Genomic DNA, 13395 nt, shown 5'->3' with positions numbered 1-13395 from the left:
AGTTCTCGTTTTTCTCCTATGGCCATAAAGTCTACTCACGAATAGACTTTTTTGTGCTGGGTAGGGCATTGATCCCGAAGGTGAGGGGAACGGAGTATACGGCTATAGCCATTTCGGATCACGCTCCACACTGGGTGGACTTGGAGATAGGGGAGGAAACAGGAGGGCGCCCACCCTGGAGAATGGACATGGGACTAATGGCAGATGAGGGGGGGGGGGTGTCTAAGGGTGAGGGGGTGCATTGAAAAGTACTTGGAACTCAATGATAATGGGGAGGTCCAGGTGGGAGTGGTCTGGGAGGCGTTGAAGGCGGTGGTTAGAGGGGAGCTGATATCAATAAGGGCACATAAAGGGAAGCAGGAGAGTAAGGAACGGGAGCGGTTGCTGCAAGAACCTTTGAGGGTGGACAGACAATATGCGGAAGCACCGGAGGAGGGACTGTACAGGGAAAGGCAAAGGCTACATGTAGAATTTGACTTGCTGACTACGGGCACTGCAGAGGCACAATGGAGGAAGGCACAGGGTGTACAGTACGAATATGGGGAGAAGGCGAGCAGGTTGCTGGCACACCAATTGAGGAAAAGGGGAGCAGCGAGGGAAATAGGGGGGAGTGAGGGATGAGGAAGGAGAGATGGAGCGGGGAGCGGAGAGAGTGAATGGAGTGTTCAAGACATTTTATAAAAAATTATATGAAGCTCAACCCCCGGATGGGAGGGAGAGAATGATGGGCTTCTTGGATCGGCTGGAATTTCCCAAGTGGAAGAGCAGGAAAGGGTGGGACTGGGAGCACAGATCGAGGTAGAAGAAGTGGTGAAAGGAATTAGGAGCATGCAGGCGGGAAAGGCCCCGGGACCGGATGGATTCCCAGTCGAATTCTATAGAAAATATGTGGACTTGCTCGCCCCGGTACTGACGTGGACCTTTAATGAGGCAAAGGAAAGGGGACAACTGCCCCCGACTATGTCTGAAGCAACGATATCGCTTCTCTTAAAGAAGGAAAAGGACCCGCTACAATGCGGGTCCTATAGACCTATTTCCCTCCGAAATGTAGATGCCAAGATCCTGGCCAAGGTAATGGCAATGAAAATAGAGGAATGTGTCCCGGGGGTGGGGGTGGTCCACGAGGACCAAACTGGGTTTGTGAAGGGGAGACAGCTGAACACGAATATACAGAGGTTGTTAGGGGTAATGATGATGGCCCCACCAGAGGGAGAAACGGAGATAGTAGTGGCGATGGATGCCGAGAAAGCATTTGACCCCGGGGATCAGGGAAGAGGGATAGACGGCCTGCCGTTAAGGAGAGTGGAAAGGAGCTTCCGATATTTGGGGAGTCAGGTAGCCAGGAGTTGGGGAACTCTACAGAAACTCAATCTGACGCAGCTGGTGGAGCAGGATTTCAGGAGGTGGGATATGCTGCCACTCTCACTGGCGGGCAGAGTGCAGGCGGTCAAGATGATGGTCCTCCCAAGGTTTCTTTTTGTGTTTCAATGCCTCCCCATTTTGATCACTGAGGCCTTTTTTATGAAAATAGATAGGAGTGTTATGAGTTTTGTGTGGGCAGGGAAGACCCCGAGGGGGTTCCTGCAGCGTAGCAGGGACAGAGGGGGACTGGCGTTGCCGAATCTGGATGATTATTACTGGGCCGCCAACGTGGCGATGGTTTGCAAGTGGATGAGTGAGGGAGAGGGGGCGGCGTGGAAGAGGCTGGAGGTGGTGTCCTGTAAAGGAACGAGCCTAAAGGCACTGGTGACGGCGCCGCTACCGCTCTCCCCGAAAAGGTACACCTCGAACCCAGTGGTGGCGGCAACCTTAAGGATATGGGAGCAATGGAGGCGACATAGGGGTGTGACGGTTGCCTCGGCGTGGTCCCCGATCAGGAACAACCATAGGTTTGTCCCAGGAAGGATGGACGGAGGGTTCCAGAGCTGGCATCAGGTAGGAATTAGGAGATTGAGAGACTTGTTTATTGACGGGGAGTTTGCGAGCCTGGGAGCGCTGGAGGAAAAGTATGAGTTGCCCCCGGGGAATATCTTTAGATACATGCAAGTGAGGGCATTTACGAGGCAACAGGTGAGGGAATTTCCGCTGCTCCCGACACAGGGGATCCAGGATAGAATGATTTCGGGGGTCTGGGTTGGGGAGGGCAAAGTGTCCGAAATATATCAGGAGATGAGAGATGAGGGGGAGGTGCTGGTAGAGGAGCTGAAGGGAAAATGGGAAGAAGAGCTGGGGGAGGAGATTGAGGAGGGTCTGTGGGCTGATGCCCTAAGTAGGGTAAATTCCTCTTCCTCGTGTGCCAGGCTTAGCCTGATACAATTCAAGGTCCTACACAGAGCACACATGACGGGGGCAAGGCTGAGCAGGTTCTTCGGAGTGGAGGACAGGTGCGCGAGGTGCTTGGGAAGCCCGGCGAACCACACACATACGTTTTGGTCGTGTCCGGCACTGGATGAGTACTGGAGGGGAGTGGCAAGAGTGATTTCAAAGGTGGTGAAGGTCCGGGTCAAGCCAGGCTGGGGGTTAGCTATATTTGGGGTAGCGGAGGAGCCGGGAGTGCAGGAGGCGAAAGTGGCCGATATTCTGGCCTTTGCGTCCCTGGTAGCCCGGCGAAAGATCTTACTCACGTGGAAGGAAGCGAAACCCCCCGGCGTGGAGGCCTGGATAAACGACCTGGCAGGGTTCATAAAACTGGAACAGATGAAGTTTGCGTTGAGAGGATCGGTTCAGGTGTTCTCCAGGCGGTGGCAACCGCTCCTTGACTATCTCGCGGAACGTTAAGGGAAAATAGATTGTCAGCAGCAGCAGCCCAGAGGGGGGGGGGGGGGGGGGGGAGAGCACTATTTTTTGTTACTTTGCCAGTTCACTATGTTATTTAAATAATGTTACTTATTAGTTATTGTGTCATTTCTTATGTTGATTTGTAAGGTGGAAAAATTGTGTTTGAAAACTTTAATAAAATATATTTTTAAAAAAACTATTTGGCCACATTATGACACACCTTCAATGGACAAAGTCCTGAACTGGGACTTTTACCCAGAGCTTCTGGCCCAGAGGTGGGGACACTACCACTGTGTAACAAGACCTCCCTCCTGCTTCACTTTATTGAAAAATGATCCACCCAACATCTAACTCCCATGTGAGTTGAAATTGTACAGCTACCACTCTTCAGAGACGATCAAAATCTTTTATTTAAAAAAAAAATTAAGAGTACCCAATTCATTTTTTTCCAATTAAGGGGCAATTTAGCGTGGCCAATCCACCTAGCTTGCACATTTTTGGGTTGTGGGGCGAAACCCACGCAAACACAGGGAGAATGTGCAAACTCCACACGGACAGTGACCCAGAGCCGGGATCGAACCTGGGACCTCGGCAGCGTGAGGCCGCTGTGCTAACCCACTGCACCACCGTGCTGCCATCATCACAATTTTTTTAATCTGCCATCATCACCCCTCAAAAAATCCAAGCCAAAAATCAATTACTAGGGGGCATAGGTTTAAGGTGCGAGGGGCAAGGTTTAGAGTAGATGTACGAGGCAAGTTTTTTTACACAGAGGGTAGTGGGTGCCTGGAACTCGCTGCCGGAGGTGGTGGTGGAAGCAGGGACGATAGTGACATTTAAGGGGCATCTTGACAAATACATGAATAGGATGGGAATAGAGGGATACAGACCCAGGAAGTGTAGAAGATTTTAGTTTAGACGGAACATGGTCGGCTGATTCTGGTCTGTGTGTTAGAAAGTCGAGGATCCAGTTGCAAAGTGAGGGATTGTTTATATATCAGGAATTTCGGCAGTCACCAGGATTGGCTATCTGAAGTTATTCTTAACCGAAGTGGTGCAGTATCTTTGGCAGTGAAATTGAACACTGGAAAAGTTGTGTGCAGTATCTTTGGCAGTGAAATTGAACACTGGAAAAGTTGTTCACAGGCACCAAGATCATATTCTTCCAAGCCAGTGATTCCCAATGTTTTCTTTTACGGGGACCATTGATAGTCATCGAAAGTTTTTGCGGACCACCACGTACGCAAACCATTTAAAACAATACTTTTTATGTAGCCTGGGGTTGGTGGGAGTCAAATTTGTATTATATATCAAGATAGGTATTAAAAACTCAGCTATTTCTAATAGTTTATGATGCACACTCACAAATGCATTGCACTTGTCACAGCACATTTGCCTGAAATAGGCCTACTAGTGAAAACTAGCTTACCCCTTAATGAGATGGCTGATGTTTCGCAGATGTAAAATGCTGGATGTCCAGTTCCAGGCATGACTGTCTCAATCACAGATCTGGTTCAGTGCTAAGTTTATTCCGATATTTGGTCTTCAGTGCGACAAGCCCTGAAAATCCAGTTTTGTAAAGGTAGGCTGTAAGAAAAGGCTTCAGAAACGTTACTGTCTTGTGGGACAGTTCTAGGTATTTGTGACAACTTTAAGCAAGAGGTCAGTCAGGTAGTTCTGAGAAATCCAGCTTTAAATCATGGTCACAAGACAGTTCCATAAAGCTATCTTGCTCTCTCTCTCCACAAGGCCTGCAAGGATGTCATCAAGGCTCGCAAAGGGATTTTGTATCCAGTTGAATGTTGTGTTGGGAACAGGGAATACTCACGTAGCGTAGCTATGCTTTCAAACTTTGCAGGTGCTCTCTGATGTCCTGCTTCACACGGTTTGGAAACTGCCAGATATGCTAGTTTGTCAAGCCACTGAAATTCGCTGAAGCATCATGAGAGTTCAAACTTTTGAGTCCAATAAAAAAATTCTCACTTCATCATGTAACTTGAAAAGACATACCTTTCCTTAAGTGTGCCAGCAGACCTCGGTGTGTAAAAGTAGTTGATGGTGATCACTGTCCACCTCGTCACAGTCGCAAATACTCACAAGTTCAGTGGTCGGGGTTTGATAAAATTAACTGTTTAAACCGCTTCCTCCAAAATGGCCATGGGATCAGCAGGCATTTTCTTCACAGCTAATGTCTCCCTACGGATGCTGTCGTGAATGGATGTTGCTCGTGGAGCCACCTGCGTAACAACCCGTGTGTTGGCCTAACATTGCACGGGGCCCATCTGTGCTAACTCCTCCATCTTTTGCCCAATCAATCCTATTTTGAATTGTGTGTTCAACATGTCAAAATATCCACTACAGTCGAGAATGTGGGCAATAATTTACAAGAGTCATATATTTCTCCAGTGTTCATACCTTACATACATGAGCAGGTTTGAAAGGTTTGCGGTGTCCAGTGATTCATCCAGTTGAAGTGCATAAACTCAATTGCTTGATCGCTACTAGTTGATCACTCATGTTGTGGGCCGTCTCATCAATTCTGCATTGCGCGGTGTTATCCGACAATTAAATTGTTAGTTTGCTTGCAAGCCTTCTCTCCCAGCAGACCACCATCTCCTTCGCCTCTGGCAATATCAACTCCGTTCTGCTTGTGTGTGGCTTCCCCGTCTTTGCTATGAGCAGAGCTATCGATACAAGGCCTCCATTGCCTTAGCATTATCACTGCCTGTAGATGTGCATTCCATAATTTTCTTGCTACTTTGAAATTCTTTGAATTTGCTTTCAAAAAATTGGATTGGCTTAAGATGACGGTGAAGATTAGTTGGTTTTAAGTCGACACGAGCTTCATAACACAGAACACACAAGGGCAATGACTCCTTTTCAGTGCCTTCGTATTTTTTCCTATTAAGGGGCAATTTAGCATGGTCAATTGACCTACGTTGCTCATCTTTGGGTTTGTGGGGGTGAGACCTACGCAGACACGGGAAGAATGTACAAACCCCACATGGACAGTGACCAGGGGCCGGATTGAACCCGGGTCCTCAGTGCCGTGAAGCAGCAATGCTAACGACTGCACCACGGTGTTGCCCTACTACTGTATTTTCTCCGCACTTCGCTTACTTCTGTTGTGCTGAGTTTCATTTGATGATGTCTCAACACCATTTTGACATTTTCTCTTCAGCCCTCGATCCATTATAACTTCGGTGGCGCTGCCGTTTTCTCCCTCTTTCATGATGTTCCTCTTCCACAGGATGCAGTATTGGAAGTCCTTGTCGGTAGAAATCTTAAGAAAACATTTGATTTGTATGATCTTCCACTATTTATCCTGTTAGTTTCACTGTAAAAACTCTTGAAATGTATATCCATTTTGACTTAGGCCCTAACCAACTATCATATGCTTAGAAGGGAATGGTGACTTACAATGACGTCACACAAAAGTGGCACACTATTTAATTGCAGGGATTGTGAAGATAGTTTTAACAAGATTAGTACGCTACATACAAGGTACCTGTTTATCTTTTCTCCACGGACATCTTTTTTTCCACTGACTTTTTTTCTTCTTCAATGATCACACAGACCACCTGCCGTACCCTTGTGGACCACTGTTACAGGTGGTTCACGGAAGAAAAAGTTGGTGAAAAGTCCACGGAGAAAAAAAGAACAGGTGCCTCGTATGTAGCATATTAATCCTGGTTAAACTATTTTCGCAACTGTCCGTGTGGAGTTTAATTATTTTCGGTATTATTCGGGGATTTTGTATGTCATTGTAAGGCGCCATTCTCCTCTGCTCGAACCATGACGCGGAGACCATAAAAGTCCCAGATAACAAAACAGAACGAAATGCAGCTGTAGAAATTCAACAAGAAGTGGTTCCTGTTGTACCAGGATTTCCAGTGGACTCCACTTCAGGAGGGGGGACACACATGCACAGAAGCTCAACCTACACCTACAAGTCAAGCATCATCAGAGTTGACGGAGTCACTAATGGTACTGCAAAGATCACTGCGTAGTCACAAAACTCCTGAAAGACTGATGTATAATTAAGGCATTTAGCACATTTGGCTAAATAGCTGGCTTGTAATGCAGAACAAGGCAGCAGCGCGGGTTCAATTCCCGTACCGGCCTTCCCGAACAGGTGCCAGAATGTGGCGACTAGGGGCTTTTCACAGTAACTTCATTGAAGCCTACTTGTGACAATAAGGAATTATTATTAAAGATTAACTTGAAGATTACCGGTTTTCAACTACCATTTTGTAGTCAAGTTACCACACTGAAATTCATGTACCACGTTAGGCAGAACATCTTTTTGACTTGACGGCAGCATTCTGTTAATTTGCAAATACCATTAGTGTACCAATAGTAGAAGCGTGAAACAGCTAGTATGCTTCATCTGTTACTGAAACTTTTGACACATCTTAACCTTCCATGGTAACCCAAGGTAGACTGGGAAATTTTCATGGCCGAAAATTATAGCTTTACACCTGTTTGTGAATTTGCATGACACAGCAAGAAATTATCTGATCAGGGTAGCCACGTCCTGCAGAATGGATACCTTTTAATGCAAATAACTGGCCCTATTTACTAGGTTACCAATAAATCTAATCTTATAGCACATGGAACTTTGAGAATCCTAACACATAAATTGACCAGTGAAGGTAGGTTTGCGATAGGCCGTGGTAGAGAACCCCTGGCAGATCCCTCAACTGCTAAGTCCAGGAAGCAGAGCTCATTTGGCTGCACTATTTCAAAGGTGAATTTGAGCGCAGGGTAGAGCCCGTTAAGGCATGTAAGGAAATAATTACATGCAGCTATGGATTTAAATATAGCAAACATATCATCCACATATCAGAAATATGCCGGGCGAGGTTAGGTGACATTCCCATGAAAGCACACTTCTCATGGAACCGAACAAAGATGTTGGCAAGAGCTGGCAATAACATTTATTTGGGCACATATGGTCTTGCAGCAACTGATCTTAACTGCTGAAGTTAGAGTTCATAAATTCAATGAATACTTATTCACACAATTGTGGCGGCCCAGATGACCACGATATAGTGGTACAACGCAAACATCTATGACTTTAAGTGGAAATTTGGTTAATAGACTAGCAATGTCAAATGAGCACATGGACATAGCATTGCTATCAACATGCAAGTTTTGTATGGTCTTTGCAAATGTGAATTAATCTTTCAGTGTCTGGAAAATGTGCTCAAGAATAGCTGTTACAATCCATTGTTGGAGTTCGAACTCAGCTTTCAGTTTGATCTGTAATGAAGGCACAGCAATGATAGAGAGGTTTGGTGTTTAGTGGCATCATTAATTGCTTTACAAAACTGCTTTTAAGTTTATAATGTGGATGTGTTTCAAACTGTCTTTATATATGATGCAGACATCTATTGAAGCAATATAGCGGCAGAAATTTACACACTTCAGACCAAGAGCAGTGTAAGGCACGGGCTAAATCGCTAACCCTATAAACAATCTCATAAAATCTTCATATGATCATAGGATTGCATCTTAATGTACATTACCAATACGTTTGGGAACAGAAACTGGCACAATCTTGGGTTTAGTACACTCCTGGGAAAAATGTTTGGCAATTAACTGTCACTCATCATCAACTGGTATATTCTCCATGGCAATGCCTCTACCAGAGTCCATTTGCCAATCAATCAGCTCTCGTCTCATACAGTATTAAATTGTTTCCCCCTTATATTGGCATACTTGCAAAGTATGCTGATGCATGCAAGATGAAATTTTTTGACGTCTTTCTTTCAGAAACACATCTTCTCTGCTTCTTTATGCTGCCACCATTTCCCCAGTCAATTTAGCTTAAACCCTCCCCAACCGAATTTGTGAAACTTCCATGAGGGCATTGGTTCAAGTCCTGTTAAGAGGTGTAGTCTGTCCCTTTTGAACAGATGCTTCTGTCCCAAAGCCACAGGAATCTTCAGCATTCTCTCCTGCACCACTGCAAGTGCACTGCACTGGGAGTAATCCAAAAATCGTTGCCCTTGAGAAGCTACACTTTAGAAATTCTTCCCTAGCTTCTAAAAATCTGACATTAGGACCTCAACACCTGCCCACTCTTGCATCATTGGCAACAGCACAGAAAGGGTGGAGAATATTCTGTAGGGAAAGATGTCCTTTGCAGTGGCACCAGGGAGATATCACTTGGCACTCTCAATTCCCATCATGCTAACTTCAGCTCCTATAGCAACTGCGTTTTGACACTTTGCTGTTCCCTCCTGCAGTTGCTTGCCCAATGGTGCCCTGGTGTGCACTCCTTCAGGATTTTATCATTCCCAGCAATCTCGAATATTGAGCATTCTGAAGACTTATGCACAATCTGCTCCATCCACTTTTGGAAGGCCACCCATCCTGATCTCTCACTGCTTGTGGCTACCTCCTATGCCAGGAACCACTCAATCCTCCCCAGCCTTCGACAATGACTCCACTGCCCCATAAGCTCTCCCTGCATGTAGTTACCCAAACCACATGATGTGTTTTGAAATTCTCACATGACGCAGGAGTTGCATGCAACAGGTGCCAGATGCCCATCCACGATGTAAAAATAAACCTTGTTCCCTCTTTAACAATCTAGTTAGTGCCTGATTTAAACTTTAATTAATGCCTCTGGATCTGCTATCTTTTCTTTACAGCTCCAGTGCACTGTTCTTCCCTGAACGAGGTAGGAAGAGGAGCCAATTTACTTCATTGACCTGGTTGAATTGGAGGGGTGTAAGATTACATTTAAGCACATTAGAAGTTTCACATCACAAGGATGAAAAGCAAGCATTAAACCAATTGGAAATGGACCACTGACATCTATATGCATGTTTCAAATATTAATTGCCATATTAAAAAAAGTTATTCAGCAATGATACAGTTTAAAGCATTTCTTCCCAAACTGCCCAAGCATTTTATACCCCATTTCAATACTGGATATATTAGAAACCAAAGCAAATTTTGCAAAAGAGCATTGTCTGAAATTGCAACATTGGACCATTCTTTAGTTAGCTCCTGTCACAGTAGCAAAGTTTATAAGGAATGCCTGATAAGCCTAATTTTCATGTTGTGGTGGTCAACATGCAACTACGTAACATAGGACAGTGGTTGAGGTGAATTGCGGATCTCAAACATTCAAATGTCTGCAGCATGTCCAGTGATCAACTGGATGAACACTTGAAGAAAAATAATTCGCTAAGATAACTCAGGCTGCAGAGTACTTCATGCAATCCAACCATAAATGAAATATTTTGTGTCAATTAAATAAAATCTGAATGGTCCTTTTATGGAATGACAATATATCCACAAATACCAAGTGGAAATATACAGGTGTCAAAATACCAGAAAACATTGAAATTAGCCTCCACGACATTAGAACCCAGAGGTTTAAAAAGAAAAATGTGTATTTTGAAGTATGGAAATAAATAGGATGATATGCATCGCAGGGAAGCCTCCAGAATCAGTTCCTAGATGTGGAATAAAAGGTGGATGAGAAAAATGGTTAGGTGGACCAGAATTAATAACGAATTAAACTATTTCTGTAGGGATGGGGGAAAACATGAAATTGAAGGGACGGGATTCTCTCTGGATTCTTGCCCACTCTGACCATCTGATTACAAGTTGGGATGGGCAAGACCTCCAGGAAGTCCACCGGTGTCCCAATTGAGGCCCGCCTGCAGTGAGCGTGAAATGGCCGCGGGCACGTGTCAGCAGGAATGTGTCCCATGCCTTCTCTTTGCTTGCCAGGAAGGTTGACCCTGTCATCCAAAAACTTTAGGCAAAGTTTTGAAACAAAAAGTGGAGAAAAACAAAATGGCGACAGAAAGGAACAAAAGGGTGGAGGAGAGAGATAAAATGTGAAGTGTTTTTGACAGCAGTTATCGTTATGATGCAAGGAAATGAAATTTCACACAAAGATATCAAACAATAACAACCAGGTAACGCTTTTAAGTTCTGATAGGGGTAGATAAATATTGGACAGGATAACAAGCTCTTCTTTAAGTGGTGCCATGGGGTCTTGGGTCTATCTGAAGGATTAGATGGGGGCCTCAGTTTAATAATTCATCTGAAAAAAAGGCAACCCAAACAGTGTAGCACCCTAACGTATTGCACTGGGGCCAAACCAGGCTTACATGCTGGAGTCTCTGGAGTGGAACCTGAGCCCCAAAGAACATGTGCCACTACTAAGCCGAGGCTTCCACTTTAGAGAGATAATGGGAGTGCGACATAGACAAACAAAGGTAGAAAGAGCAAGAAAATGAGTGATAATGCAAGCAGACATTCCACTACCAGTAGAGAACTGTTTTGTTGGACCTGCTCAAAACAACATTCACAGCCACTGACCTGTAGCAAAGTTTCAAATTTCAACTACTTTTACAAATAATCAACATTTTACTTCAATTAACAAGTCATAACTGACACAGTCAATATGTACAAAAGGTTGCAAATGAGCAAACGGCTGTAATTACAAACTTCTGAAAGCACGTTGCCAGATAATGCAATAATTGAGATTAGGCCAGAAAAACACATTTTTGAATCGGGTACTTTCTGTTCTTATTCTCCAAAAAATATAAAAGTAAAAGTAAAGGGTACAGATGCAAATAACACTTTTTCCAATATATATTTGCTAATTTACACAGTGAAAAAGTTAAATGAAGCTTTTTTTTAAATTTAAGGTAAACCCTTTATTACAATGACATTGGGTATACAAGATTAAACGGACATTAAAAAGGAGGGGCATTCCTGTTATAAAAATGGCACATTTATTGCTACATTACTGTTATATACATGACAGTTCTCATTAGCTACTAAGACAAAAGGAAATGATTTAAACTACTTCTCTGAATACTCCAGCCAGCTGTTTTGATGCTTGTACAAATACAAAAAAAAACACAAGGAACTTGAGGCACTCAGCAACACAATCAGAAATCTAATTGTGCAACATTTAAGTACTGTATGGGTGCTAGAAGAAGCCTTACCTAAATGTAGTAAAATAAACTTCTGGAATCAGACATTGAGTAAAAATCTACAAAAAGTAACATTCAGAATCCAAGACATTTTCAAGATTTATGGTATAAAAGGATTGCTGTTGTGAAAATAAGCCAACTTTTTTCCTTAAATTTCACTTTGTAAGGGTATACTGCAAGTCTTTTCTTAGCAAAAAAAGCACTAGACAAAAAAGAGGCTTTTAATGAAATGTTAGGCACTGGTCATTTTTCATTCTGTTCACATTGCATCACAAGTACAAGAATGAAAAGGCCACATGTAATTCTTTTTTTTTTTTTAAACTATTACATACATCTGCAATACTCAAAATGAGCTGAGAAATGTCACTGCATAATATTTAATGCAGTTCTAGAAGTGTCAGGCATTTTACCCTAAAATGTCAAAAACTTTGTTCATTCAGTCCCACGGTTTCGTTGCCCGTTTTCCACTTGTTCACATCTTTTTTTTTTTTAAAATAAAAAAAAAGTTATGTCAAAAGTACTGTGTCTTCTGCTTGGCTGGTGAAAGTCTGTGAATATGTTCTCAGTGGAAGACTGATTCCGTGTTTTATTTGTAATGGGCTTGTTTCCATAGTACACAGGTTGTTGCAGAAATTAATTCAGCTTGGCATAATGCAAGCCACTGATACGCAAGTTGCTCACATCCTCATTAGATTCCACAACCAATTCATATGAATTTTAAACATTTAAACAGTTCATTGTGCAGGAATCCTACAAAAGGTGGAAATTTTTCCCACTCTTGAATAAGTCCATGACAACCCTATGGTCATACAATACCTAGAATCTGCAACATTATCTGTTGCAGTATGAAAGTCTTCAAAGACCTTTCAATTTCTAAGTACACACTATGCCCAGCTACCTTAAAAAACTACAATGTAAAGTCTAATAATGCAAAAATATAGTTTTGCTCATTTTACATAAAATAACTCCCTACAAATGAATGAACTAGCTTTTGTAATGCACTCATTATGTTGGCCCTCCAGATATACCTGATCGTAAAGGCAGGGCAAGAGAAGGTCTGTAGAATATTTTGTCCGTTGGCTTACAATCCCTCCCAGCCAACTACCAGGGAGACATGGAGTGGTCGTGTGTCAATTGAGTAAGACAAATATTTTTGCTGGGAATGCTGCAAACCAAGGACACCAAAAGTTTTCTTTTTAAAACAATAAGACCAATTGCTTACAAAACAAGCAAAAAAGGACTTTTGAAATTTTGTTCCAAAACAACCTCACATCCTTGTAAGTTTCATTAAAACATACTGGGATTTAAAATAAGCTTAGGCACTAACTCCTTTTTTCCACTGTGGGGAAGATTTTTTCTTTGGGCTGTAGAAAAAACCTTTTTTGCAGCACAGAGATCCAGTACTTCAATGATATATGACGACTTTCCCCCCCTTTTTTTTTTAGATAGATAAGGCAAATGTATATGTTCACATTTGCAATTCTGATCCAGAAAGGATTTGTCAGTTTATCATCTTTTTGGCAGAACAAGGTTTCTTCCTTAAAGAGAAAGATGACATGACGTGTCCCTCTTGCTCACCATCTTCAGTTAAACCAGGCAGATGGAGCTAGGGGAAAAAAATCAATTGTTAGAATATTTGACT

General features: G+C 43.2%; 1 protein-coding gene across 14 annotated transcripts in view; it reads right to left on the bottom strand.

The window, feature by feature from the left end:
• Positions 1-11445: 11445 nt before the first annotated feature.
• LOC140395092 (transcription factor E2-alpha-like) overlaps positions 11446-13395 on the bottom strand; it is a 194826-nt gene continuing 192876 nt past the window's right edge. For all 14 annotated transcript variants that reach the window (XM_072482486.1, XM_072482493.1, XM_072482489.1 and 11 more), the window contains one exon: positions 11446-13359. The gene's annotated coding sequence lies outside the window, so the exon portion shown is untranslated. The remainder of the gene's footprint in view (positions 13360-13395) is intronic.

This window comes from Scyliorhinus torazame, chromosome 18 (assembly GCF_047496885.1).
Source record: "Scyliorhinus torazame isolate Kashiwa2021f chromosome 18, sScyTor2.1, whole genome shotgun sequence".
NCBI classification, from domain to species: domain Eukaryota; kingdom Metazoa; phylum Chordata; class Chondrichthyes; order Carcharhiniformes; family Scyliorhinidae; genus Scyliorhinus; species Scyliorhinus torazame.
The sequence above is the reverse complement of the archived record's forward strand: the minus strand, read 5'-3'. Positions and strand labels throughout refer to the sequence as shown.